The sequence below is a fragment of the Piliocolobus tephrosceles genome, chromosome 1, assembly GCF_002776525.5.
Source record: "Piliocolobus tephrosceles isolate RC106 chromosome 1, ASM277652v3, whole genome shotgun sequence".
NCBI lineage: Eukaryota > Metazoa > Chordata > Mammalia > Primates > Cercopithecidae > Piliocolobus > Piliocolobus tephrosceles.
This window is the reverse complement of record NC_045434.1, coordinates 104,446,076-104,469,581: the sequence shown is the minus strand read 5'-3', so window position 1 is coordinate 104,469,581 and position 23,506 is coordinate 104,446,076. Positions and strand designations below refer to the sequence as shown.

The window sequence follows — 23,506 nt, the reverse complement described above, 5'->3', positions numbered from 1 at the left end:
CAGGGTCTCATTATGTTGCCCAGGCTGGTCTTGAACTCCTGAGCTCAAGCAATACTCCTGCCTCAGCCTCCCAAAGCGCTAGGATTACAGGCATGAGCCACTATGCCCGACCAACATTGGCATTATTAGAGTTCACTTGTCTTGTTGAACATCGCACAATCTAGATTTTGCTGATGGTTTCCTCATGATGATATTTAGGCTAAATGTTTGAGGCAAGAACACGCTGCAGGTGATACTATGTGCTTCCTGCTGCACATATCAGGAGGTCCTTCATGTTTACGATGCTCAGTTATTTGGTTAAGGAGATATCCATCACATCTCTCCATTGTAAAGATACCTTCTGACCTTTTTCATTAATAGTCACACTGTGGATGTTAAAACTGTTTTTAGGGGGCAAAATCATCTACTTTTCCTGGAAAAACCGTCTTTTTTCCATTGTCTCATTAAAAACCCCACTGCCATATGGTGTGCTTATGGCTGACACCAGCATCCAGGAGGCTGCTCTTATAGCATGAAGATTCATGATTGTAATCGTTAATAACCATAATATTTCCTAATGTCTTTTAGCATTTTACAGTTTATAGAGCATTTTTGCACATGTTGCAACTTTTGATTTGCCCCAAATTTCCTTTTCATCGTCCAAGAAGTAAGACTGCTTAGAATCATTCACTCGCTCATTCACCCGTCCATTCATCCAGACCGCATGCCAGCCACTGGTCCAGAAGCCAGGGCTTTCATAAATGAATGAGGGGATCAGATCTAGGTGGGGAGACCAACAGGCAATCTCTTCCCAAACAGTGTCACTGCAGCGGTAAGACAAGCTCTGGGGTAGAGAACATGGGGTTGAAAGGAACCAGCTGAAAAGAGAAGCATAGAGAAGTAGAAACTGAGGCTCCAGCCTGCCCTATCCACTGTCACATGAGAAACTCTGTTTCTCTCCCTTTTAAAGCACTGTGAGTTGGGTTTTCTGTTTCCTGCAGCCAAGTACGTCCTGATACTCTCAATGTTCTCGCATTGCAGGTGAGGAAATGAAGGCCCCAGAAGTAAAATGATTTTGCCAAATGACACTCAGCTAGCAAATGCCCGAGATGGTCCTTGATCATGGGTGATTGATTCTAAGTCCCTCACTTGTGTCCTAGGGGAAGAGATAGGAAGAGCCCGTGTTGTCTGAGTCTTGATGAACTCCCTGGCTCTCCTCTTCTGTACACAGTTCAGAGATGGCTAGACAGAAGGAAGATGCCCAGTAACACTTACTGAGGTGCTCTGAGTGCTGGTCACTTCCCCCTTGGTGGCTAAGTGGCGGGCATTTCAGGATACAGAGCACTTTTATTAAGCTTAGCACTATTCACATGGACAGACAGTGGGTGTGCACGTTCAGTCAACCCAAACAGACGAACATACTGTTTGAAGGCCACAAAGTGCACCATGAATAATTCCCTGTAAATACACATTCAATGCCCACACTTCACAGAGACTGATTGAATGTGTAAAAGACTGAAGGGCTCAGGGAACAGGAATTAATGGATGGAAGGAATCTATCGTGGTTGAGGTCAAAGAGTAGGCTCAATGTAGCAGAGAGCCAGGCTCACCAGCCTGCTGTGAATTTGAAGTATAGGGGCAATTAGGCATGAGCTATTTGTAGACAGAAGGAAAAACGGTGAACTAAATGGCTTAGGCTTAGTTCCATGTGCAGGTTGGATGCAGAGGACTGTCATCCTCAATACAGGCTGCAAAATGATGCCAAGGGTCACCCTCATAGAGGGCAGGGCCCAGTGTTGGAAACATTTAAAGTACAACTTCTGAGCTTTAAAAGAGACATTGTATATATAGATCAACAGGAAGGTCAAGAATTCTAAAATCCTGACAGCTAATTGTCCCACTTCACCTTAAGTAATTTTGCTAGAGAATGCTGATGCAGCCTGTATTTGTGCTGTGTATGTGTGCGCATGCGTGTGTTTATGCATATGTGTGTGTGTGTGTGTGTGTGTGTGTGTAGAGGACGTAGTAAAAGGGAAAAAATGTGGCATTTTTGCCAGCATTTGCCTTTTTTTTTTTTTTTGTCTTTTTTTCTTGCTGTTCTCCACCCCTACGATAAGCTGAGCCAGTGTAAGTTACAATTTATTAGCTGGTTGCTATGGGTTACACCAGTGCTCCACAGATATTCCCTTCAGAAATAGTAACATTTAATGTAATGTAAAACAGAACTACTGTATCACCACTTGCTTGGCTTCTGCTGGCTTGCAATATTATATCCTTCCCTGCTGAGCTTGAAGCCTCAGGAAATTAGCTGGTGCCATTATTTTATGATGATGATGGGTGTCTGCCATACCCCCCTTGTTTCATGAAAAAGACAGCCTGCAAACCGAGGGTGTCTGCAGGACCTGGGGTGCCAACTTGCAGTGCCATGCAGTGCCCAGAGACTGTTTGTTTCATCTGCCTGTTCATTATTTAAGGCAGTCTTCTCAAAGCTGAGTCCCTGTGGGCCTGGGGCCAGTTACCATTTCAGGGAGGCTAGTTGTAACTACCAATGAATTTTATTTATTCTGCCATCTGTATAATATTGGTGGCAGGCTGGTGAACAAAAATTTGTGGGCTGGTAAATTTTCAGGATAATTTAACTGTAAGAGTGATTTGAAGGGGAAAGGTTAGAAGATGGTGACCCTGAGTAAAGCCATTCAAGTTAAAATAAACAGAATAGAAGAGAAACGGGTGTTTTCAGGCCACCCACATTCTCTCTTTTCTGCCTGCTCTCTCCATTGCCCACCCACCTAACCACTACCCCTCTCAGAGTACACCTTTTCCTGCCCGTGTGCTCAGTCTCTTCTCTCGCCTGCCCACGGAGGTGCGCTCTCTTTTACAGGCAGGACACTTGGTTGTTCTACAGATGATGCTTCCCTAACAGGGTCCACTAGTGTAGGAGGAGTGCTAGGGTGGTAAACAGAATGTGGACTCTGGAAGATCTAGGTTCAAAGCCTGGCTCTGCCACTTCCTGGTTGTGTGACCTTGGACAAGTTCCTTGACCCTTTGAAGCCTCGGTTTCCATATTATAACATAGGATAACCGTATTTACCTTGAGTGCATATTGTTAAGGATCTGAGGGCGCAATGTCTATGTAATCTCTTAGCACAGTGCCTGGCCCGTCGTGAAAAGTGGTTTTGCCTACTCTCCAATGTGGGATATTTTTGTTCCCTCTTCCTGAGAGACTCTTAGCCAGCTGGTCCTCCTGGGCATCTCCTGCTTTTCATTCAAGACTAGATCAGACACAACCTCTTGTGAAAACAACTTAGCTACTCTCCTGCCTGTCCTCTTTCAAGCCATGTGCCTGCTGCTCTCCGCCGCTGCTGTGGCACCTCTGCATGCCTCTGCTGTAGTGTGTCCATGCTGGATTGTCATTCTCTGTTGAAAAGTCTTCCTCCCACTGAGCTCTGAGCTTCCTCGGGGTTGGCAGCTTGCCTTTCTGATCTCTCTTCCTAGTGCAGTGCCTGTGCACATAAGTTTTCAATGAAGTTTGTTGGGTGTATGAATGAAGTAAAGAAAAAACTAATTCATTAACTCATGTTTACCTACAGTATACCTGGTGGATAAAAGTCATGGCTGTATTCTACAGGGCAGTGGCAACCACCAGGACTAAGGGACAGTGTATGCCATAGTCTCTATCGTTCAAATGCCTTTGGCTGTAAGTAACAAAAGATACAACTCGCAATGGCTTAATAATAAGAAAATTTATTATGCTCCGTAGCAAGAGACCCAGAGGTATGCAAGCTCCAGAGATGGTTAATTTATTTCTTCAGTAATGTCATAGAAGACTCAGTTTCTTCCAACTCCCACCCTAGGTATCTTCATCAGGTTGCATTTTTCTTCACGGTAACTCTCCTCAGAGCGAGAAGTAAGGCACAGCTGTACTAAGCAGATCCAATCCAGATAATATGACAGTGACTGCTTCTCTTTTTATAAAGGGGAAAACCTCTTTTAGAACCCCTGGCCCCACCTAGTAGACTTCTGCTCGTGGTTTTGGTCAGAACTAAGTTATGGGTCCTTTTGAAAAACCAGTTATTAGCACAGGGAAAGAGAATGCTATGAACAGCTTAGGGCAAACACGTGGTCATGAATAGGACATGTTGCCAAGCAGATTGGAGTTATGTTAGGAAGGGAGAAGCGCGGGGATACAGTTATGTTGGATAAGCAGCCACACAGCTTGCTGCTGTGTGCATCTATTCATTCAACAGATGTTATCTATCATATACCCAGCATGGTGCTGGAGGTTGTGGACAGTAGTGAACAAGAGAGACAAGATCCTTCCCCTGCCAGGCCTTCCCCTCACCCCCTACCCTTTGAGATGGAGAGGGTGTCCAGGCCTCCCCGCTTCACCCTCTGAGGTGAGGAGGCATCCAGGACCTCGCATCTCAGCATGGGACTGACGGGCTTGCCCTGACCTCTCGCAGGCATGAACACCGCTGTCTGGGTCGTGACACACATGGGCATTTATGTGGGCGCCAAAGTCTTCCTCATCTATGTAGTAAGGCTGAGGTGAGCTCTGTGTATGTGGGGAGCAGGAGCCTCCTGGGGTGCAGGCTGGGGTCTGGTCTGTGTGGGTCACCCTGGGAGCCTTCAGATGACCCTGGTGGAGCTAATGTTCCAGACGTTCCAGTAAGGAAAGAGACAGTGGCCATGTAAACAAATAAACAAGATCCTTGTAGAGTGCCGTAACTGTCATAAAGAAATCAGCAGAGGCCGGGCGCGGTGGCTCAAGCCTGTAATCCCAGCACTTTGGGAGGCTGAGACGGGCGGATCACGAGGTCAGGAGATCGAGACCATCCTGGCTAACACTGTGAAACCCCGTCTCTACTAAAAAATACAAAAAACTAGCCGGGCGAGGTGGCGGGCGCCTGTAGTCCCAGCTACCCGGGAGGCTGAGGCAGGAGAATGGCGTAAACCTGGGAGGCGAGCTTGCAGTGAGCTGAGATCCGGCCACTGCACTCCAGCCTGGGCGACAGAGCGGGACTCCGTCTCCCTCCAGAAAAGTGAAAAAAAAAAAAAAGAAATCAGCAGAGCAGTGGACAGAGTGTGAACAGGGCCTGCACTGGAGGTGGACATGGAAGGTCCTTCTGAGAAGATAACATTTGATGAAGTAGGGAGCAATAAGTCCGGTACAGATCAAGAGAGAAGACTCCAAGCAGAGCCAACAGCAAGTGCAGAGGCCCCAAGGCAGGAATGAGGTGGCTATGTGGCTGGAGCAAAGTCTGTGCCTAATGACTGATCAAAAGTTGCTTCTGGCACCCAGCCTGGCTCCTGCCCCAAGCTGAAAACAGATCATCAGCAACAACTCTAGCTTCCCAAGCCTCTCCTGCCCAGACTTGCAGCTCCACCCAGGTCAGAGGCACAGCTGCAGGGACCACAGAACAATGGGCTCAGCTCTGTGAAGACAGGAAAAGCCACCATGGTTTTGACAAAGAACCCAGGAATGGCGTTAAAGGCTTCTTTGGGCAGTGTCCAATTTATGTAGCAATTTCCTTGGTCACATCTGCGGAGGTATAAAAAGACAGATATAAGGCAAGGATGGAACTACTTTATGTGTGTTGATATCCCTTCCCCATGGTTCTGTACACCTCAGAGCTCCTGCAGCGTGGCGGGTGATCCCAGTGGCTCCTATTTCACCTGGAGGCAGGACAGTGCTGCTGCCACGTATGGCAGCTCTGCCAGGGCTGGGGAGGCAGAGACTGTAATTCTCAGTTTGGTGTACTCATCCCTACCACTTTTCTGCCACTGAATTTTTGGGTGGGCATAAGTTCACTGGCAGCCTAGGTCCCCAGTCTTACTCCCCTCCAGGCCTCGTAGCTCTTTTTTCCTGCAGTGAAAACCTCTCTGAGGGTTTTAATGATCCTGCCCAGTTCTGGCCTGCCACACCCATCACAGCCTGGTCAGTCCAGAGAGCACTGAGTCCTCCTGCTTCCTCTGTCAGCAGTGACATCAGGCATCTTCCCTAAGCTTCCTCTAGAAACTGGTCCCTTTTCGTCCCTCTTCCAGGTAGCCTTTTCCCCCAAATGTTGTTAATGGGTTCATTTGATATCTTGTTTTCCTTTGAAGCTTTTGTGAAACTCGTGTAGACTCATGGAGCATCCAAATGAGGTAACATCACCATCAGTGCTCCTTCCCTGGCTCACTGCCTCAGGAAACCAACCTGGTAGGTGTTTCTGAGACTCTCAGTGTCTATGGAAGTCCCTGGGGATTTCTCACTCAAATCTGCAGAGTGTTTAGTCTTCCTGGACTTTTGGCTCTAGGCAGTTAGCTTGGAAGTATTGAAGGAGAGTAGCTCCCTGACTCCCATGTGATAATATTATAGGGCCTCAGAGCATGCTTGTTTGGCATTCTAGGGGCTGGGAGATTGGTGAGACACCCCAGATGTCTGCTTGACTTCAGGGTGGCTGATAACAGAAGAGACCACCACCCAAGACCCGGAACCGCAGCTTCCTCTGACTTGCAACTGTGCTGCTGCCTGGGACAGACTCCTTTCTTCTTAAGGTTTAACTTTCTCTTAAGGAGTCCATGTTTGGGTGTTGTCCCTAACCACCCCACCTCCCCCACTCCCTGTCCTAAGTTCTACAGGCACCAGGGACCCCAGCTGTGGGCACAGGGCGGTTCTTTCCCTGGAGCTCCAGAATCCAGGTAGAACCTGGGAAGGGATGGGAAAAGAGGTCATTCCATCATTTGGACAAACCTAAATCTAAATTTAGCCCCAGCCTGCTATAGAATATCAGTATGAAAGAAACTCTGGACGTTATTAGGTCAACTGCTTCATTTTGCAGATGAGAAAACAGAGGTCCGGAGAGGTGAAGTGGTTAGACTAAGAACATGGACCTCATGGCAGAGCTGGACTGACCATATCTCCTGACTTTCAGTCTGGGTCTCCATTCACTGTGCCTTCTGCCCTTGTTGCTTTTGAATTTTATAGAAGGTCCTTTACATTCAAAAACCTCTTCTTTCTGTTCCCCTGCCCACCCTCTACCTCGTAGAACTTCTGATAAGATGCCTAGGCCATGAGTGGCATTCTTAGGCTGTCTTGAGCGTGAAGACACCTTTGTGGCTAGCCTCCTTGAGCGCATATGGGGCATCGACACATATGTATTGAATTAGATTAGGACATAATTTTCCTCCTTTTTTTTTTTTTTTTTTTGAGACAGAATTTCGCTCCTGTTGCCTAGGCTGCAGTGCGATGGCTCAATCTCAGCTCACCGCAACCTCTGCCTCCCAGGTTCAAGCAATTCTACTGCCTCAGCCTCCCAAGTAGCTGGGATTACAGGTGCCTGCCACTATGCCCAGTTAATTTTCTATTTTTAGTGGAGACAGGGTTTCTCCATGTTGGTCAGGCGGGTCTCGAACTTCCTATCTCAGGTGATCTGTCCACCTCAGCCTCCCAAAGTGCTGGGATTACAGGCATGAGTCACCGCACCTAGCCAATTTTCGGTTTTTAAATTCTCCAATAGTATATTAATAGAACTACTGCGAAAATGAAAGTGCATATTTTCCACTTAAATAATTAGGTTAAATCAAGTTAGATTGTTATTTTTCCTGCAGGACTTACAGCTTATAATGGGCTAAAAAGCACTGTGACTGTTGGCCAGGCATGGCGGCTCACGCCTGTAATCCCAGCACTTTGGGAGGCCGAGGCGGGCAGATCATGAGGTCAGGAGATCAAGACCATCCTGCCTAACACGGTGAAACCCCGTCTCTACTAAAAAAAAAAAAAAAAAAAAAAAAATTAGCCGGGAGTGGGTGCCTGTAGTCCCAGCTACTCAGGAGGCTGAGGCAGGAGAACGGCTTGAAGCCGGGAGGCGGAGCTTGCAGTGAACCAATATCGCACCACTGCACTCCAGCCTGGGCGATAGAGCAAGACTCTGTCTCAAAAAAAAAAAAAAGAAAAAAAAAAGCACTGTGACTGTGGCCATTTCACATGAACTCCAGAAAGTGTTCTCCATAACATATTTTGCGAAAAGCTGCACGAAGGTGGATGCATGGAAAATTGAAGGTTTGCCTGATCCTCTACCAGGGAATCCTGGTTCTATGGAGCAGCCAGAGCTATGACTGGTCTCCAGGACAGGAATGTGCCTGCTCCCTGGTGAAAGTGCCTCTGTGTGGCCTCAGGGCCTCTGTGAGGCAAGGCAGAGCTCCTGTTCCTGCATGAGCACACCTGGGGCTTCTGGAGTGGCTGAGACACTTATGCTCCCTGCTTCCTGCTTCCTGGAGCAGAATTTAAGGAAGACTACTGGGCTTTTGCCCCAGGAGACCAGACGAAACAAAACCTCCTTTCAGAGGGGCATTCTCCTGACTTTTTCTTCAAGTGGAATTGTGACTGTAGGTTTGGGTTTAAACATTGAATTTCAATTTTGCACACACACACCAAGAGGCCTCGGGGAAATGGGGGTGTTTGAAATGAACACCAGCCCGAGTCCTCTACCTGCCAAGTGTTCGATTAAGCTGCTTAGGTCTGTTTCCACCATCCTGTCTTTCAAATATTTATGTGGCAGATTATAGGCAAGCTTCAAAGGCAAGGAAATGCAAATCTGTTCTATAAATCATGGAATAACACAGCTGCTGTCTTCCTCAGTGTGACAGCTTACGAATGCCAGCATTTCTGTCTGCAGAAGGGGTGGTGGGAGTGGGCTTCTCGAGTGCAGCCAGGCCTGTGTGCGTGCCTGTGTATGTGTGTGTGTGTATGTGTGCGTGTGTGTGTTGGGAGTAGGGAAGAGAGTAGGGCATACTAATAATATTCGCATTTTTGCAAAACAGCAGTTTTTTTGTTGTTTAAATTTCCCAGCAGTTAAGGAGTTAATTTATTTTGCTAATCTTAAAGAACTGTGGCGGGATAACACCTCACCTGGGATCTGAGGCATCCAGAAAACTAGAGAGGAAAATGGCTTTCGGTTTTGGGGAAATATACCTAGAACGTGAAGTAAGGGGAGAGAAGTCAACAGCAATAACTTTGGAGATTCCAAAATGAATTTAATTTTGTCTAAATGAATAAAAAGGTAATTGTGCATTGCAAATACTTATGCAAATTAAGTTTTGCCCCCAGGGTCTTAACAATCTGCCAGTGAAGCCTCCAGTGTGCCAAAGATTAGACTTTTGTGGGCTCTTTTCAGCTGTTGCCATGAACACATCGATTTGGTACATTGGTGTTCAGTGACCCATTAACATCCACCAAGACCAGCACTGGAGTTTATGGTCCTTGCCCAGCAGCTGGTTTTGGCCTGGTGTCATTCTAAGGAAAAACCTGGGAAAGCTGCAGTCAACAGCGTGCAGGGACCCAAAGGAAGATGCTGTATAAGACAAAATGAGTGGGGATAAGGTTTGCCATGTATTAGTCAGGATTCTGTTGCAAATGACTCAAACTCACTTAGGCAATAGGGGGAATTTTCTGGGTCACTGAAGGGAACATTGAATAACCAAATCATGGGAAAGGAACGAAAGTAGTTGGGCTCGGGAACAGTTGGAACAAAAACTGGAACGCTGCTAGGACTGTCTTCTATCACCTGTCATTACTTTTTCTCTGCGCTGGCTCCTAACATGGCTGCATATTAGGACTAGTAGATTTTGTGCCTAACGACTTTTCCTGTTATAAAGACTGTTTTGCACCTGACAACTTTTGTCTCTGTAGAATCCTATTTTGAATAATCCCAGAGAATAAATTTATGATTGGTTGAGCTGGGATCAGGTGGCCATGCCTGGACCAATCAACTATAGGAAGAGGACAGAAAGTCATATAAAAACATGGCAGCTCTTATGGTAGTCATGTTGATGATGGGTGGCTTTCCTCCCCACCCCCAAAAAAAAATGGAGTGGGGAAGCTTTGGACAGACAATCCAGTAAGCATCTACTATATTCTAGAGAGAGCTGGAAAAAAGACCAAAGAAGGCAAAGAAAGGGGGCCAGAAAAGATGGTGTGATGAATGAGTTGCATGTTGGAATTCATTGACTGACTCCTTGACATTCAGTATTCCATAGGATTCCTTAATGACACTAAATGCTCCTGGTTCTTCTATTTTTCTGATAGCTCTTATTCTGTCTCCTTGATTGTTCTAGAGCCTTCTCTTCTCTGCACTGAGAATCTCCTCAAGATTACAGGCCTTTAGTTATGTATCTTGCCTCTAGAGAAGACAAATAGATAGCTTCTTTCCAACTGCATAAACAGTATTCCCTGTCAGGACCCTCCTCTTACCCTCCAGAAGAAATCTACACTTGGATTTCCTTTAGTCACATTTAATGCCTTTCTGAAAAAGTGTGGCTCCTGAACCAGTCACATGAGAATTACCTGGAAGCTGATTGGAAACACAGAATCTAGGGCCTTATCCCAAAACTGCTGAATCAGAATCTTCATTCTAACAAGATGACCAGGTACTTAGTAAGTCCATTAATTTGGAAAGCACCACTTTAAGCAATTAGAAATGGAACTCATAATCAATCTGCTCTCAGTGGCGAAATAAATGTTTTTTCACAATTTTCCTACCAGGTCAATGGCAACCCTGTCTAGAAACCTAGATTCACAACAACTCTCAAAATTACTTTTCCAATACTTTCTTGTCTTCATTACCTATGTCCAATCTATTACCAATTTCAACCTATTAATTCCACTGTCCAGTAGGTCTGTTTTTCCTAACCATGCCTTCCTCACTTTCTGCAGGCTCTAATAGATGCATTTGCCAGTCAGCCTCCTTATTTAAAAAATGGGTCAAATAATGCTTACAATGCCTACTATACATATTTACATACAATACAAATTTAATGTGTAATTATCTTCATCCTGGTAGGACTGGTTTTCCACTATGGCTTTGTACACAGTTGTAAGGGATATTGCAAATAACATATTATTAACTATAAAGTGCCAAAATCTATGAACAATTTTGATTTTAAATAAATTAGAAGGGATTAAAGATTATTTCTAAAATTATTTTCCCTTATCTGTACTTTAATATGCTATAATGAATAACAGAGAAGGTGGTGGAATAATACCTGGTAGGCCAGGAATTATAGATAGTAGTGTCTTACATATGAGCATCATCTATGATAGAGGTCAGCAAACTCTTTCTGTAAAAGGCCAGATAGGATTTTAGGCCTTCTGGGCCATATGGTCCCTGTTACAACTACTCAACTCTACCATCATAATGAAGAAGCAGCCAGAGGCAATACATTGCACATTGATTACTGTAGCTTTAAAGTAATTATTGATATCAAATTAAGTCCTTCAGTTTTGAACTTCTTTTTCAAAATTGTTTTGGCTAACATAGGTTATTTTCATTTTTTACAAATTTTAGGTTCAGTATAAAAATTGCTTAAAGAAAAAATGTCTGCTGGGATTTTGATTGGGGTTGCATGTAATCTGTAGATCAATGTGATGAGAATTGACAGCATAACAGTATTGAGTTTTCCAATTCACATACGGGTATGTCTCTCCATTTTCCAAAGGTCTTTAATTTCTTTCAGTAGTTTTTTTGTAGTTTTTAGCATAAGTTCTATACATGCTTGATTAAATTAATTCCAAAATACTATCTATTTCTGATGCTATTGTAAATGATGTTTTACATTTTAATGTCTCACTTACTTGTTGCTTGAATACAGAAATACAATTGATTTTTTCTGTTAACTTTGTATTCTACAACCTTACTAAATTCACTTATTAATGTAGCAGCCATTCAGGGTAGACTTGTTAGTATTTTCTAGATAGCAAATTATGTACATGGCTGGGCATGGTGGCTCATGCCTGTGATCTTAGCACTTTGGGAGGCTGAGGTGGGAGGATTGCTTGAGGCCACGAGTTTGAGACCAGCCTGAGCAACACAGCAAGACCCCATCTCTATTAACTAAAAGAAGAAAAGAAAAGAATATTGTGTACTATGTGAATAAAAAAAGTTTAACTTCTGTTTTTCTAATCTATAAGATTTTATTTTATTTTTTAGGTCTTATTTTACTGGTGGGACACCAATATAATGTTGAATAGAAGAGAAAAAACAAACATTCTTGCCTGGATCTCAGTATTAATGGGAAAATGTTGAGTCTTTCAATATTAATTTACAGTATTTGCTCAGATTTTTCAATTTTTCCTTTATTAGGTTAAGATAGTTGTCTTTTATTCCTAGTTTACTGAGTTTTAAAAATCGTAACAAGGCACTGAATTTCATCAGATGATTTTTCTGCATTGTTGTAAATGATCATAGGATTTTTCTTTTTTATTCTGTTAATGTGATGAATGACAATGATTGATTTTCAAATGTTAAATAACCTTGCATGTCTGGAATAAACTCCATTCAGTCATGATGTATTATCATTTTAATTATATTTCTGGATTCTAGTTGCTAATAGTTTGTTAAGAATTTTTTTATTTATCTATGCTATGTTCATAAGGAATTAGACTATAGTTTTAATGTCTTTGTCTGGTTTTGTTATTAGAATAATGGTGACTTCATAAAATGAGTTAGGAAGTATTTCTTCCCCCTCTATTTTCTGAAAGATTTTGCTTAAGACTAGTATTATTTCCTTTTTAGATGTTTGATAGAATTCATTAATATCTAGGCCCAGAGTCCACTTTGTCAGAAGAGTTTAAGTTATAAATCCAATTTATTTAGGCTTAACATAGAATTGATGAGATTTTCTATTTCTTCTTGTGTCAATTTCAGTTATGCATGTTTTCAAAGGAATTATCCATTTCAACTAAACTTTTTAATTGGTTGGCATAAGTGGTTCATAATATCCCCTTTTTATTTTTTAATGTCTATAAGACTTATAATGCTGTCCCTTCTTTTATTATTAATATTTATATTTGTGTTTTTCCTTTTTTTTCTTTATCTGTCTTGCTGGTAGTTTATTTTTTATTTTTAGGGATTGTTTTCTCTTTAATGGAAAACAAAGCTTATTTTGAGGATTTTTTCATTCATCAAACATTAGGTTGGAATTGATGACTGTCATAGTGTTGGGAGCGTGCTGGGAGAGGGACTACAAAAAGCAGAAGATAGTTTTTACTTTCTTTTTTAAAATTTTTTAAATTTTACTTTAAGTTCTGGGATACAAGTGCAGAACACGTAGGTTTGTTACATAGGTATATGTGTACCAGGGTGGTTTGCTTCACCTGTCAACCCGTCATCTAGGTTTTAAGCCCCTTATGCATAAGCTATTTGTCCTAATGCTCTCCCTCCCCTTGCCCCCCATCCCCCCGACTGGCCTCAGTGAGTATTGTTCTCCTTCCTGTGTCCATGTGTTCTCATTGTTCAACTCCCACTTATGAGTGAGAACGTGCGGTGTTTGCTTTTCTGTTCCTGTGTTAGTTTTACTGAGGATGATGGCTTCCAGTTTCATCCATGTCCCTGCAAAGGACATTAATCTCATTCCTTTTTATCACTTCATAGTATTCCATAGTGTATATGTACCACATTTTCTTTATCCAGTCTATCACTGATGGGCATTTGGGTTGGTTGGTTCCATGTCTTTGCTATTGTAAATAGTGCTGCAATAAACATGTGTACATGTGTCTTTATAGTAGAATGATTGGTATTCCTTTGGGTATATACCCAGTAATGGGATTGCTGGGTCAAATGGTATTTCTGGTTCTAGATCCTTCAGGAATTGTCACACTGTCTTCCACAATGTTTTAAGTAATTTGTGTTCCCAACAGGGTAAAAGCATTCCTATTTCTCCACAGCCTCACCAGCATCTATTGTTTCTTGACTTTTTAATAATCACCATTCTGACTGGCATGAGATGGTATCGCATTGTGGTTTTGATTTGCATTTCTCTAATGATCAGTGATGTTGAACTTTTTAAATATTTTTTTTTTTGCCACATAAAGGTCTTCTTTTAAGAAGAGTCTGTTCATATCCTTTGCCCACTAGAAGTTTATTTTCTTCATTGAATTTTTTTTTCAAAGAATGAACGTTTGGATTTATCAGTTTTCTTTGCTATTTGCATATTTTCTATTGTACTAATTTCCTTTTTTATGTTTGTTATTTCCTTTCGTCTATTTACTGAAGTTTATTTTGCTGTTTTTTTCCAGTTTCATAAGGTAGAAGCTTAGAGCATTGATTTTTAAACTTTTTTCTTCTAATGTAAGCATTAAAGTTGTTAATTTCTGTCTAGATACTTCTTTAACTGTATCCACATATTTCTTTCTTTCTTTCTATCTATCTATCTATCTATCTATCTATCTATCTATCTATCTATCTATCTATCTATATCTATCCAATCTATTTAGTTCAATGTATTTTCTAATTTCCCAAAATATTTTCTGACCTTATCCATAGGTTATTTTAAAGTTCATTGATTAATTTTCAAATATTTGTGGATTTTATAGATTTTTTCTTCTTGTTTTTTAATGTAGTTCCATTGTGGTCTGGTCAGAGAACATACTCTGTATAGGGTTTGAATATCTTTAAATTTATTGAAACATATTTTATGGCCAATTATGTGCCCTCTGTGTCCTCTAAGATAAATGTTCTATTTTCACTTACAAGGAGTGTGTGTTTCATAGTTGGCTGTGTGGAGTATTCCATAAATATCAATTAAGTTTGATTGTTTGATGGTGTTGTTCAAGACCTCCATATACTTTCTAACTTTTGTGCCCTTTTGTTCTATCAACTACTGAGAGAGGGGTATTAAAAATCTCAGACTATACTTTTGTATTTGTGTGTTTTTTCTTTCAGTTCTGTCAGTTTTTTTCTTCGTGTATTTTCAAACTTTGTTATTAGGTGCACATACATTGACTATTGTAAATATTCTTGATCAATTGACTCTTCTTTATGATGAAATATTTCCCTTTAATCTGGAAATATTTCTTATCATGAAGTCTACTTTGTCTGATATCAAAGTAGCCACTCTAGCTTTATAATTAATATTTGCCTGGTATATCTTCTTCTGTTCTTTAACTTTTACCTATATGTATCTTTGTATTAAAAAACTAAGCCTTGTAGAAAACAAATAGTTGGATGTTGCTTTTCTCCCAGGTATAATAGTATCTCTTAATACATGATTTTGGTCCTATTATACTTTTCTACCAAGTATAATAGTATCTTTTAATAGATGATTTTGGTCCATTTTACCTAATACAATTCTTAATGTGGCTGTGTTAAATCAATTAACTATTGACTTATCGGTTTCATTTTTTCTTTGCTTTTGTTTTCCTTTCTCTCTCCCTTTTTTGAATTAAAAAATTTATTATTTCATTTTATTTTCACTATTGTCTTCTTAGCTATAACTTTTTTAATAGTTTGTTCTAGGGTTGATATAATATGCCTTTTATTAATTTTTTTCTTCTATAATGTAGAATCTGCCTTTAAATCTGCCTAGTGGGCTTTTTGTTTTAGATATTGGGGTTTTTTTTAGCTTTAGATGGCTGATTTGTTTCTTTTTCTGTTGTTTTTGTTTTTGTTTTTGTTTTTTGAGATGTTGTTGCCCAGGCCGGAGTGCAATGGTGTGATCTTGGCTCACTGCAACCTCCGCCTCCCAGGTTCAAGCGATTCTTCTGCCTCAGTCTCCCAAGTAGCTGGGATTATAGGCACCCGCCACCATACCTGGCTATTTTTTTCTATTTTTAGTAGAGACGGGGTTTTACTATGTTGGCCAGGCTGGTCTTGAACGCCTGACCTCAGGTGATCCACCTGCCTCGGCCTCCCAAAGTTCTGGGATTACAGGCATGAGCCACTGCACCTGGCCTGTTTCTTTTAATGATTTCCATTTACTTATTTATTATGTTCGTGTTTTCCCTTAATTGCTTGAACAAATCTATAATGGTTGTTTTAACGTCCTTGTTTGCTAATTCCATCTTTGTCATTTCTAGATCTGCTTCTATTGTCTGATTTTCCCTTTCGTTATGGGTTACATTTCTTGTTTATGGCATGTCTAATAATTTTGACTGGATTCTGGCTATTGTGAATATTCCATTGTTAGCCTAAACTTTCTTGTGTTTCTTTACAAATTATTGATTTTTGCTCTTGCAATAGATTAAATTAATTTCAGATCAGCTTTATCCCTTTGAGGCTTTTTCAGAAAGAGTCTAGAGTATCTTTTGCTCTAGGACTAGTTTAGCCCTACTAGTAAGACATACTCTTTCCAGGATTTCACCTGAATGCAGCAAGTACTCAATGAGGTCTTTCCATTCTGGCTGAGCTGAACTCAAATATCTCCCAGTCCTGTGCAAGCTCTGGTAGTTGCTCAGTTTATAGTTCTCCGTAATTTATCTTTCCTTAATCATTATTATTTTCCAGGGTTTATGGAGTTTCACCTTAAACATGTGCATCTTATTATTTAGCCAAAGATTCAAGAGGATCCTCTGCAGATTTCTGGAACTTATTCTGTGTTGCTCTTTCATTCTGCTACTGTGTCTCACAAGTTCCATCCAGATGCCTCAGCCTTCCTGAACTCCAGTGTCTGACTTTTTGAGTCATACACTGATTGAATTCCCCTTTCCTGCAACTGGTCCAGAAAATGCATTGACATAAAAGGCTAGGGCTATGGTAGGGTTCACCTCACTTGTTTCTCTTCTCTCTGAGATCTCATGCCTGAAATGCCTGTTGTTCAATAACCGAAAATAACTATTTCAGATATTAATATTTTTGTTTAATTTTCTAGTTGCTGACACTTGGTGGACTAGATGTGCACTAGTTACTTCGTTCTGATCATAAACAGTCTTATTAAAATTTAATTTTATGCTGTTTTTCATGAACACTCCTTTCCAGTCAATTTTTGGCTGATCCCTGTATACAATTTGATGTTCTTCAGTGTATTCAGACCTTTCAGGCCTTCCTCAAATGCATTTTCCCCTTTCTTTCTATGCCTTACTCCATACAAAAGCTATTTCAAACTCACCTTTTCCAGAAAACCTCCTTATTCACCTGCCCTTTGTTGTAATTTGTACTTCGTTTCTACTACATTAAGTTGCACTTTTGGCCTTGTAGTTTTGTTAAGTTTTTGGCAGTTATTTTATGTGTGACTGTTTTGCTGATGATTATAGGCAGAAGCTTATAAATAGAAAAAGCCTGTCTTTCATTTATTCCCTTTGTTGCAAACCCACCTAAATTCAACTGGCTGTTCCCAAGGTAAATATTGGTGACCCTCTATAGTTTGGTGGAGAGGCATTGTATTATGAAACAAACGAAGCTAAATATCAGAGCTCTCATGTGATGGACCACTTCCAAGGCCCTGGGAGGGTCCCCAGCCATCTATTTACATGGTAGATGGTTTTATAAATTTTGCAAAGGACAGATTTGAACCACAATGGAATAAGGCACTCTCTCTTTCCATTATGAATTACTTTCAGCCAGTCTCCCCTTTCAGGTGGTGGGGAGTGACTGTAAGCATTTGGGGGATCTAGTTAAGGAAAGTTGAGTTGGTGATACATTTAGCTGAGGTTTAGTGGGAGGTATTTATGTGGTTTGCAGACATTTCCATGTATAGTTAACTTATTCCTAGCTGTCCTGTGCAGGAATATTCTTACCACCCACGGGGCAAACCTACCGAGTGATATAACAGGAAGATACAGAACCAGAGCACCTATGAACGTGAACCTGTGCTATGGCACCCAGCACTGGATCCTTACAGGGAGAGGGGAAGAAACAAGGTTTTAATTGTACGAAGCCAGAAACTAATCTCTGGAAGTGTCTTTCCATCAAGACGTAAACACTTCTAAGTGGAGGATTCTGTTCTCATCCATTTCTAGTAAAGGACATTCTGTCAGGAGTGTGCTTTATGTGCAGTGTATACAATTATAAACACTCCGTGATGTTTTCTTTTGTGAAGATATTATGCAAAACTAAATTCATCAGAATTTTTCTGTTTATAGTGCACAACCTTGTGGAAGAACTACAAAGAGTGAACTTGTCTATTGAAGTTGCATGTTTTATGAATCTTAAAAATTAACATGGAAAAAATTTTGATCAACCAAGTTAGAGGAAGCACTAAATTATTTTATTCTCTCTATAGAAAGTATTACAACATGGTGGTGACATGAAGAGACCATCAAGGAGGATGCAGCAAAAAAGTAAGAAAATGAGCCTGGCGCGGTGGCTCACGCCTGTAATCCCAGCACTTTGGGAGGCCGAGGCGGGCGGATCATGAGGTCAGGAGATTGAGAACATCCTGGCTAACATGGTGAAACCCCATCTCTACTAAAAATACCAAAAAAATTAGGTGGGCGTGGTGGCGGGCGCCTGTAGTCCCAGCTACTCGGGAGGCTGAGGCAGGAGAATGGCGTAAACCCGGGAGGCGGAGCTTGCAGTGAGCCGAGATCGCGCCACTGCACTCCAGCCTGGGGTTCAGAGCGAGACTCCCATCTCAAAAAAAAAAAAGTAAGAAAATGCATTACCCAGCCATATCAACCATTAATTAATAGAAATATTATGTCATTTGGGGGATTTTTGTGGTATTTGTAAACTTTTCAATATTTGAAGTCATTGGCCGGGCACAGTGGCTCACGCCTGTAATCCCAGCACTTTGGGAGGGCACAGCAGGTGAATCACCTGAGGTGAGGAGTTCAAGATCAGCCGCCAACATGGTGAAACCCCGTCTCTACTAAAAATACAAAAATTATCCAGGCATGGTGGTGCATGCCTATAATTCCAGCTACTCAGGAGGCTAAGGCAGGTGAATCGCTTGAACCCTGGAGGCAGAGGTTGCAGTGAGCTGAGATCACGCCATTGCACTCCAGCCTGGGAGACAAAGCGAGACTCCATCTCAAAAAAAAAAAAAAAAAAAAATTGAAGTCATTTTTTTCTCATTCTGTATTCATTTTCATCGCTAATTTTGTGTTTATAATTTTTAATACTTCTTTTTGAGAGAAGACCCTGAAGGTATGTAAGTCTCAGGCCTCACAAAAGTTGGATTCAACCTTGAGTAGGTGAGGATATTGGCTCTTCCCCCTGCTTAACCTTGTTATCGGGTGATATGGTTTGGCTGTGTCCCCACCCAAATCTCATCTTGAATTGCAGCTCCCATAATTCCCACATGTTGTGGGAGGGACGTGGTGGGAGATAACTGAATCATGGGGTGGTTCCACCATACTGTTCTCGTGGTAGTAAATACGTCTCATAAGATCTGATGATTTTATAAGGGGTTTCCCCTTTCACTTGGCTCTATTTTCTGTGTTGTCTGCTACTTTGGTAAATATTAACTAACCATCCCTGGAGTACGCATTCCCAATTACAGCAAGTGATCATCCCTTGGGTGCAGATTACATCTAAATAACATATACAAGCAAATCACACTGCCAATGCTGAAGCATTTCAAAGTAAATTCGGACATAAACAAAGTAAACAGAGAATATAACTTACCTGTCTCTTCTATTACAGTTGCCTTTTCATTGAGTCCTGTGGAGCTTAGGTTCCTGTGGAGGGTAGCAGAAGAGAAACTTCAATTACAGCATATATGGTCTGATCTGTTCTACATATTAAAGTTCATACTATTTTCTTTGTGATAAATGAAGGGTGTTCTGCTGCATCTGAAACTCTGAAAACCATTGCTCTAGCACTAACCACCTGTCTCTATAACAGGTATCCACTCAAAGTTACAATGAAAGCCCAAAGATGTGCTTGAGTTAGCTTATGTCAATGAAAATGCTGCTAGAGACTTGGTGTCGATCTGCTGAGCTGCGTGTGAAAACTACAACGTAATCTGCTCCTCCTCTCCCTCTCTCTTTTCACCACCGTTGTTGTCAATATCTATTCCTTCCACATTTTACCCAAGAAAACTTAGTATACTGGGGTCACATTCTCCATAACCAAGTTGCCAAACAGAAAGACTTCTGGAATAGAAGACGTCTCCTAACTTGGGGAAGAGCGCTTAGAGGGGAAGAGATGAGAGATGGTCAGAGCGAGGATGTATTTAGTCTTGGTCTGCAGTGGACGTTTATTATCTGCCAAGACCCCTTCTTTCTGGCATGGACATCCTTTCACTTAGGAACATCCCCCCAGTGATGAGGCTCTATAAGGGCTTCTCTCATTTTCCCCTGGACTGTGAGATGACCTAATACTCCAAGATACTAACCAGGTGTTTTCTTTCTTTCTTTTCTTTTCTTTTTTTCTTTTTTTTTTTTTTTGAGACGGAGTCTCGCTCTGTGGCCCAGGCTGAAGTGCAGTGGCGCGATCTCGGCTCACTGCAAGCTCCGCCTCCCGGGTTTACACCATTCTCCTGCCTCAGCCTCCCGAGTAGCTGGGACTACAGGCGCCCGCCATCTCGCCCGGCTAGTTTTTTGTATTTTTTAATAGAGACGGGGTTTCACCACGTAGGCCAGGATGGTCTCGATCTCCTGACCTCGTGATCCACCCGTCTCGGCCTCCCAAAGTGCTGGGATTACAGGCTTCAGCCACAGCACCCGGCCCTTTCTTTTCTTTTCTTTTTTTTTTTCTTCAGATGGAGTTTTGCTCTTGTTGCCCAGGCTGGAGTGCAATGGTGCAACCTCAGCTCACTGCAACCTCTGCCTCCCAGGTTCAAGCAATTCTCCTGCCTCAGCCTCCCAAGTAGCTGGGATCACAGGCATGTGCCACCACGCCTGGCTAATTTTGTATTTTTAGTAGAGACGGGGTTTCTCCATGTTGGTCAAGCTGGTCTCGAACTCCCCACCTCAGGTGACCCGCCCACCTCTGCCTCCCAAAGTGCTGGGATTACAGGTGTGAGCCACTGTGCTTGGCCTAACCAGGTGCTTTCAAAGGTGTTTTGAACCAAGAAGCAAGCCCTGCCCTGCTGGACGCAAAGCTGGGAACATGTGAGATGGGAACTGCTGGCATCCCTGCCTCCAGCACTGAGAGGAAAGCCAGCCAGAGAGCATAGAGTTGCCTGCAGCAAGCAGGAAAAAAGGGTGAGGACAGAGTGTCCCGAGAGCCTCCAGCTTCTGGTTCTGGTGGCCACTGATGTCCAACCCTGTTTCTGCCCTTCTTGTTTTGGTTACAGGAGCCCACAAATCCTCTCTATCATTGGTGCTTATTAGAATTGAATTTCTGTCATTTTTTTAAAACCAAGAATGTACAAAACAATGCACTGGCTACGGCAGCGAAATTTTAGAGCCTGATAAAAGAAAAGAAATAGAAACCACAAGAAGAATGGAGGAAATCTCCAGTAAGTCACAGGAAATAAAATAACCAGGGAAAATAAAACTTTGCAGTCTTGGGTGTCTACAGAGGTGGTACTGAAACAAGTGACCTTGAGATCACAGCTCAGGAAAGCCCATGTGACTGTGCTGGTTCTCTGAGCCCAGGGAGGTGGGATGGCAGCAATGGAACAGCATTCCTTTCTCAAAAGACAGACCTGGGAGGTAGTGGAGTGGAGGAGACCATGGAAGATGAGAGCTCCTGCATGAGAATCCACAAACCATGAGTAGAGAGAGTAATGGAGAAGATAAGGAGAGAGAGGGAAGGGGGACTGTGGCCTGAACATGAGGTTGTGCAGCCAGATGTAAGGCCTGGAAGCCACGCTCCTGAGAATCACAGTGCACATGCTAGGTTGGGGCAGAGAGCCACATGCAGCTCACTGGCAGGCAGAATCAGGGGCTGGAGGCATAGAAAGCCAAGAGCCAGGCAGCAGCAACTGGCTGACCCTGGTAGGCAGTTCCAGGAGTGGGCACGTCTAGGCGCAGGGACTGGAAGCAAAATAGATTGACTCAGGAGTAGACAAATATGGGTTCAAGGTCAATCAAAGAGCAGAAACTAGGTGACACAAGTGAGTCAAATCTAGAAAGAGAATTGTAAAAGTGGGCAGACACAGGTAGAGGGAGGGCCTAGGAACAGACGCTAGAAACCAGAAGGGGTCTGCTGGCGTGGATGGACAAGGGACAGGAGCTAACAGGCACAAAGATGCGCATGGAATTTCACCACATGGCTGTCTGCTGCTGAGCTGTGGAGCTGTGGCTTTTCTTCCTGCTTGTCCACAAGTGGGTGGCTCTGCCCTTGGGGTTCAAAGGCATGAGCAGGCCTTCTGATGACACATTTGACAACGCTGGCACAGAGGCAAGATCGAGTGGGGATAGCTGGGAATTTCCTTCTCCTAGACCCTGGGTGTCTGATAAATTTTCCTCATGTTGACAATTTCGTCTTTCATAGTTTAAAGAAAGAAATGAGAGGGACTGCTACCCTGCACCTAAGCACGGGGGTCATGCTCTGCAGAAGTGGAAGTGACAGGGACCCTGAGAGGAGCCATCTTTTGCAAAGTTGGTGGCATCCAGGGCTCAGGCAGAACCCATTCTGAAAGCAGGGTTCAGACGTGTTTGGAAAAGAGACTCTCAATGAGAAGACAGTTCAAGAGGAAAGGGAGGCTAATTGGGGCTAATTGTATTTTGTTAACAGACGATAGCAAGAAGGCAGAACTCAGGCTGTGTGTGGTGGCTCACTGCTGTAATCCCAGCATTTTGGGAGGCCGAGGCAGGTGAATCACCTTAGGTCAGGAGTTCAAGACCAGCCTGGCCAACACAGCAAAATTCTTTCTCTACTAAAAATACAAAAAAATTAGCTGAGTGTGGTGATGTACGCCTGTAATCCCCGCTACTCAGGAGGCTGAGGCAGGAGAATTGCTTGAACCTGAGAGATAGAGGTTGCAGTGAGCCGAGATCACGCCACTGCACTCCAGCCTGGGCAACAGAGTGAGACTCTGTCTCAAAACAAACAGGCAGAACTCCTCAAATTGTACTTTACTTCCCAATTCTCAGTCAAGAAGACCCATCTTCAGACTGGAAAGGGCAGAATTAGTGCTGGTTAGTGGGAACCAAAGCCATATATAATTGCTCTGAGCAGACTTCACACACCCATTAAATACCCCTGCAGAATTTAGCGCTTGCAAAGGGTTCCTCAGATATTTCTGAGATTCCCCCTGGGTGATGGGCTGTGAATGCTTGTTCACCACCCCAAATCATTCCCTGATGCTGATGACACTCAGGAGACGGACCCTCTGCAGGACATAGCTAGCCAGCTCTGCTGCTGCCACCACCTGGGATGAGGGATGCTGGGTTTCCCTTTGCCTTCCATCCTAAGCACAGGACACAGCATTCCCTGAGTCCCCAGAGCACAATGCTCTCCCTAATATACCAGCTGCACAAGCGCAGGAATTTTTGCACCCCACTCACACCTCCACCTATGTAACCCCAAGGTCTAGAACAATTTTTGGTAGACAGTAGGAGCTCAGTAAATCTCTGACTTTTAACGAGTGTTTAGTAAACAATCAAAAGTGAAAGAAAGGGCTGGGCAAGGTGGCTCATGCCTGTAATCCCAACACTTTGGGAAAACAAGGGGAGAGGATTGCTTGAGCCTGGGAGTTCGAGACCAGCCTGGGCAACATAGCGAGATGCTATCTCTATTTTACTTTTTAAAAAGTGAAAGAAAGAACAAGGCAGAGAATAACTAACAACAATTAAAAGATGTTGTGAATTTCAGGATCCTCAGACTCAGATTTAGAAATGCCCAGTGATGACAATGTTAACCCACCTTAAGCAGTCTGATGGCTTGGCATGCAGAATATGTCTTTGTGGGCAGAAAAAGCTTCTCTGGGCTGAAAA

At 42.7% G+C, this 23,506-nt stretch overlaps 1 long non-coding RNA gene across 1 annotated transcript in view; it reads left to right on the top strand.

Moving 5' to 3' along the window:
- Positions 1 to 23,506, top strand: part of LOC111549642 — a 37,644-nt gene that overhangs the window by 1,193 nt on the left and 12,945 nt on the right. Inside the window, exon 2 of the long non-coding RNA XR_002733795.1 lies at positions 17,956 to 18,013. This is a non-coding gene — a long non-coding RNA (uncharacterized LOC111549642). The remainder of the gene's footprint in view (positions 1 to 17,955; positions 18,014 to 23,506) is intronic.